The sequence below is a fragment of the Pteronotus mesoamericanus genome, unplaced genomic scaffold, assembly GCF_021234165.1.
Source record: "Pteronotus mesoamericanus isolate MK-2021 breed Mesoamerican mustached bat unplaced genomic scaffold, CSHL_Meso_final contig_56, whole genome shotgun sequence".
Classification (NCBI taxonomy): Eukaryota; Metazoa; Chordata; class Mammalia; order Chiroptera; family Mormoopidae; genus Pteronotus; species Pteronotus mesoamericanus.
The window spans coordinates 10,644,982-10,650,067 of record NW_026555201.1 but is presented as its reverse complement, the minus strand read 5'-3'; positions in this window follow the sequence as shown (position 1 = coordinate 10,650,067).

Below are 5,086 nucleotides of genomic sequence, written 5' to 3'. Positions count from 1 at the left end.
AAAGAGGAGATTTTTACAAATTTTTTCAGCTGCTGTGGGGAAAAAAAAGGTATTCTAGGAAGAGAAATGCAGTGAATTATGCATAAAATCTGCTTTGGTTATGTGATAGAGCTTGTTGTTCTCTGCAGAAACACAGCATGGAGTATTGTTTTAAGACCTACCTAATTTATGCAACCAGGTAAACAAGAGGATGCAAAATTATATCTTTTTGAACCATATTCTTTACAACTGCAACCAAACTGGTGTGGATAGTTCTTAGAGGTGGCTTCTTCTTTGACAAAATGTTGGGGGTGCTCATGGAGGGCTAGAGCAGGAGATGAAATGCTCCATCTTGATGAGAGATGACCTCAACCTTCAAGGTTGTATTGAAGTCATGGGGCCATCATCACGGGGCCTGAATGTGGTTTCATTCTGCAGCACTGACACTTCAAGTAATCATTAAGCAAAGAGTACTCAGCAACAGGGGATGTGGACAAGAACTACAGTCACCTCCTAGATGATTTTCTTATGTGTGAAAGGAGGAATCTCTTTTCCTTTTTGCATTCCACTGAGAAAGAATGGAAGAGTTGAGCTAGGAAGAGCACTCACGCTTTTGACAAGTGATTCGCCAGAGAAATGAGCTGAAGTTATATGTCTCTTATTAGGTAAAAAGAAGACAGCCTATGTATATTCCAGAGAAGCAAGTTTGCACCTATTCAATTGAGCTCAGAGTACTACAATTTGTTAAGACTCTGTAGACAAAGGCCTATAGGAGGTCAGGCTTATTTCCATTTGTAATGATGCAGAACCCATTGTTTACAGAAGCCAGGAGGGATTTATTATTTAATTATAAAGTATTTATGAATATTGGCATTAGAAAATCAGGCATCTTTTTTAACATCTAGATTCTAGGATAGTAGAATTAGTAACTACTTTTTGCCAATGTTGGGATGCGGAAGGGCAGCTCTCAGAAAAAAGAGCAAAAATCCCGTGTCATAGAGTGAACTCCCGGAGGAGAGCACAGAGCCCCCTGCTGGCAAAGATGATCAAAGAAGGACAGAGACCCAAAAGATAGAAACATTCACCCAAAAGCTGTCAGAAACAATAAAGTGGGTCAGAAAGTGAAGGTTTAAGGTTGACATGGTAGATTAGGTTTCTTGTCACCATTGGCAGGAGAAGCTGAGAATTTGCAGGGCTGGAGGACTTTGGTGTGTCCTGTAAAATTTACCCAATTGGCACACACGAAGATGTGCTGAGGGTTGAGTAAGAGTCAAACAATTAGTAAAGGAGAACTAGCAGCCAAGTCACAAATTGGAAAGTTGGGACCATTGGTCTCCAAGGGGATAAATGGTGTAGAAGTGGCACTCCATATCTGAGGGGCAAGTTTTGCCAACAATTTCTCTAGAATTAGAAGGAGATTTTAAGATGGTAGCATCTAGAAGTTTCTGGCCAGGGACTTAAATTGTGTATTCATCTAGTATCTACCTTCACTCCCCAACTCCCAGGCTTATTTATGAAAAAGATTAGGAGATCTGGCTTTGTGATGACAAGGGGACCCTAAGAGTTTACTATTTGAAATCGCTGCCTCCTGCTACGGGGCCCCAAACTGCTGAACTACTCTTGGACCTTCTATTTCCTTGCGGGCAAAGACTGTGGGTTTTTAAAAAATCTTTTCAGCTCTGGCTCTTCCTAATACAATGACTGGCTTAAACCAGACCTGTGGAAGGCCTCTAGTTTCATGATGCCTCAGAAGGGTATTTACTTATATATTCATTTACTTCTCACTTTATTTCTATGTCTTCTTCCACAAGGAATTTGGAAATCCTGTGAGAATATATATGAGCAAACAGAAAATATACAAAAATAAATAAAACCAGGATCATTAGAAGCATTTATTATAGACAAATACAAGTCACTAGAGTGGAATGAATTATGCAAGTAGTAGGGTCCCATATAATTATCTGAGCCATAGAGTCAGATTTGAATTTTTTGCTGAAAAAAGAAGTGAAGGCCAGTTATGATTCTCTTCACTACAAAGGCAAAAGATTCTAGTTTCTTAAATGGTTTACTGGAACTTAACTCTAAAATAAATTTCTGGTTTAACACTTTATATCTGGGACGTTGAATGATGTGGTAATGTCCCCTATAATGTTGTTACAATGAATCCAGTAGGGCTTTTCTAAAGCTGTGTCTTAAAGCATGAAATCTGAGGCATGTCCCATAGTGTAACCATTGAAAGCAATTTTATAGGAGACCAAAAAAATAAGATTTAAGACTGAAACTTTCTAAAATTTTAGCTAAATCAAAAAATACGTCTAGAAAATCCAGAGGAGCTCAAGCCCTTCAAACAATTCTCCTTTAAGATCACCTCTCTGGCCCTTGCCCATGTGGCTCAGTTGGCTGGAGCATCATCCTGTACACCAAAAGGTTAGAGGTTCAATTCCTGGTCCAGGTGCCTATAATAGGTTACCAATCTCTCTCTCTCTCTCTCTCTCTCTCAAATTAATAAACATAGTTTTTAAATTTTTTTTAAAGGTCACCTCTCTAAACCGGACCTTTTTTTATATATTCTGTCAAGCCCTGAAGGGTGATTGTTTTTTGTTCATTTAGAGTAACAACATATATTATAATTATCAAGTGAGATTTTTAAAATGCTGTTATGAAAATTGAGGTATCTATCCAAAACCTTTTTCAGGATGGATGACTAGCCAGCCCTCTGTTTTGGTTACCCATTACTGCTGTTGAACTTGAACAAGTAGAAACCCAGATATTTTTCCAGAAAAATTAGTTTATTTGAGGACAACAAAGAATTTCAATTCAGGACATACAATCTCATGACAAATCATGCCGAGTCCAGAGAAACAAAGGACAAGACCACTCTTTTATGAACGTGGGTGGGACTATTGTAAATGAAGAGTCCATTGCAGGAAACTGAAAGTTCAAAGTATAGTGGCTTTTCATTGGCTGAGTTATAGCTGAGCTGTTACTGACAAGGAGGAATCTTTTCTCTCTTCTGCTAAGATAGTAAGGTAGAATCCCTTCTTAAGGGAGAAGCAGGTGCATCACTTTCTGTTGGAGTCAGTAGTGTGTATTGAGTGATGTTTGTGAGATTTCTCTCTTTTAGCCTCCAGACTCAATTTTAAATGAGACTTCTGTTTTTTAGTTTTCACAATGCCTAGCAAACTACTGGAAGACTTAGTGACTTTAAACAGCAATGGTCATTATCATTATCTCTCATGGTTACAGGGTTCGACTGGCCTCAAAGGGGCAGTTCTTGCTCAGCTTTTCTCAGGCAGTCACAGACAGTGACTGGGATTATAATTATCTGAAGACCTGCTCACTCACATAGCTGGTACTAGGTTGAGAAGACCCAATTGGCTAAGGGCTGAAACAGCTGCGCTCCTTGGGTAACTCATCTCTCTGCAGTCTCTGCAGCAGCATGGCTTCAGGGCACCTGGACTTGTTATACCGTGGCTGAGGCAGAGAAAAGAGAGAGAGACAGAGAGAGAGAGAGAGAGAACAAACCAGGTAGAAGTCATGTTACCTTTTTTGACCCAGCCTTGGAAGCCATGCACTGTCATTTCTACCAAGTTGTACTTACTGAACTTACTTTGTACTGAGGCATGCACAAAGTTCTGTCCAAGTTCAAGAGAAGGGGATACAGGCTCCATGAGGTATTGAGGGGAAGGTGTCAGGGTTTGGAAGAGCACATGGGACCTGAACTACTCTTGCAGCCATTTTTATAAAACACAATCTGCCTCACCCTCCACATTCCAAAGGTCCACTGAGAGAGTACCTATAACCAAGACAGGATTGTCTTTTTCTTTTTTTGTTAGTTTGTTTGTTTAGAACAACATGTTAAAGAAAGAGAAAGAACAGCATATTTTCGTTGTTTCAAGACACTTTTCAGCTACATTATTTTTTTAATTTTATTTTTCAATTACAGTTCACATTCAATATTATTTTGTGTTAGTTTCAGGTATACAGCATAGTGGTTGGACAATCATATACCTTACAAACTGATTCTCCCAATATTTCCAGTGCCCACCTGGCACCGTGCATAGCTATTAAAATGTTATTGACTGCATTCCCTATGCTGCACTTCACCTCTGTGTGACTATTTTTGTAACTACCAATTTGTACTTAATCTCTTCATCTTTTTCATTTAGTCCCCTACTCCTCTGGCAACCCTCAAAATGTTCTCAGTTTCTACAAGTCTGTTTCTACAATATTTTGTTTGCTCATTTATTTTGTTCCTTAGATTCCACATATAAGTGAAATCATATGGTATTCGTCTTTCTCAAGACAGGATCATTATTGAGGTCTTATTCAGGGCCTTCAGTAAGTGAACATATTCAAGTCCCCTCAAATTTTTATCATATAGCATAGATGAGATGACTTCGCATTTTCATAGAAGCTTTTCAAAGATTTTCAAAGAAGCTTTTATCAATCACTCATCACAGACATAGGAAAAGCTACATAATGTTCTCAAGAAAAGTCCAATTTTGAGCAACATTGAAGCCATTCCTAGTTCATGTCTCCAGCTGGGTGTGGGGGAGGAATGCAGCCAGGTTGTCTAATAGTTTCCTGTCGGTGGAAGAGCAGCTAAAAAGAAAATGTGAGAAGGAGGAAGAACAGTGCTGCTGTAGGCCCCTCAGTATAGTTACCTGGTATGCCAGGAGACAGATATGTCAGAAGACTGAGACTAAGATGTTAAAATGCAGCTTTGTATAATAACCAATAACTAGGACTTAATACTGTGCTCAGGAAATTTAACCTGGAGTCATTTTTGTCTAGACATAAAGGCAGAGAAGAGGTAAGCTGTTTAAAAAAAGAAAGAAAAAACAATTCTATATTCATTTATTTAAGATTTAAAATTATGCCCATGTAATTTAAAGAATGTGAGGTCACTAACAATCTATTATTTTATTCTTGATAATATTTCATTAGATAATAGCAGAGTATCTGTGCTTGAAACTATTAAATATTTATTTATCCAAAAATCCTCAGTGTGACCTACTTTAAGGAAGAACTAGGCATAAAGTTTAAATGGAATGTTTAACAAACGGATGGATCTGTATTTTGGAGGAAGTGGTTTAAAACAGGT